Genomic DNA, 1,483 nt, shown 5'->3' on the forward strand with positions numbered 1-1,483 from the left:
TTTAATCTGTGGTTTCTCTGTCTTTTCTAAATCCAGCTTGAGCATATGGAATTTCACGGTTCACGTACTGTTGAAGCTTGGCTTGGAGAATTTTGAGTATTACTTTGCTAGCACGTGAGATGAGTACAATTGTGCAGCAGTTTGAGCATTCTTTGGCATTGCCTTTCTTAGGGATTGGTATGAAAACTGACCTTTTCCAGTACTGTGTCCACTGCTGAGTTTTCCAAATTTGCTGATATTGAGTGCAGCACTTTCACAGCATCATCTTTTAGGATTTGAAATAACTCAACTGGAATTCCATCATCTCCACTAGCTTTGTTCGTAGTGATGCTTCCTAAGGCCCACTTGACTTCACATTCCAGGATGTCTGGCTCTAGGTGAGTGATCACAGCATCGTGGTTATCGGGGTTATTTGCTCTTTTTTGTATAGTTCTTCTGTGTATTTTTGCCACCTCCTCTTAATATCTTCTGCTTCTGTTAGGTCCATACAATTTCTGTCCTTTATCGTAAGGGATGCAGTGGTCAAGATCATCCCCAAGAAAAAGAAATGCAAAAATAGAGAGAATAACATAATAAACCCGATTTACCCATTCCCAATTATTGATATGTGGCCAATCATTTCTTTTTTATAGCTCATTTATATCCTATCCCCTGACACCATATCATTTCATCTGTAAATATTTCAGTGTGTATCTCTGAAATAAAAGAACTCTTTTCTTTATAACACAACCCCAATATTATTATCTGACCAAAAAAAATTAATACTAAATTCCTAATATCAACAAATATCCAGTCAGCATTCACATTTCCCATATCCCTGACCAAAAAAAATTAATACTAAATTCCTAATATCAACAAATATCCAGTCAGCATTCACATTTCCCATATCCCCTTATAGATTTCAGTCTATTTTCAACTGAAGTATTGCTTGCATCTTATACCCTCCCAGTTCTCCATTGTCCTCACAAGCATATTTTATTTTGAAGAATTTTTGCTATTTGTTTGATAAAGTTTATCAGTCTGAATTTTGCAGTTCAATTTTATGTTGCTATTTAAAATGGTCCTCAATGCCTTATACTTCCTATATATTAGTGGATAAACACAGAAACTTGGTAATTTTGTTGATAATATTGTTATTTTCATTTGGAAGGATATAATACCTAATTTTCCCTCCTTTCAAAATACCAAATGTTGGTGATCATTGTATAGATCTATTAATTGAGGGTTGCAAAATGATTATATCATTCTGTCATTTTAAAAAATTTGACTAATAGTTAAAATGTTCTATAAAGGGAAGTTTATCATAATCAACAATTCATTTATTCACCAATAAGGTATAGATCTTAATTTTTTTTTAATTGGCAGAATAAATCCTTGATCTTATTCACTAGTTTTCAAAATAACAAACTGACCCACAGCATCTGAGGAGCCTGGCAGGCTACAGTCCATGGGGTCGCAAAAGAGTAGGACACGACTTAGCAGC

Source organism: Budorcas taxicolor, chromosome 1, assembly GCF_023091745.1.
Source record: "Budorcas taxicolor isolate Tak-1 chromosome 1, Takin1.1, whole genome shotgun sequence".
NCBI lineage: Eukaryota > Metazoa > Chordata > Mammalia > Artiodactyla > Bovidae > Budorcas > Budorcas taxicolor.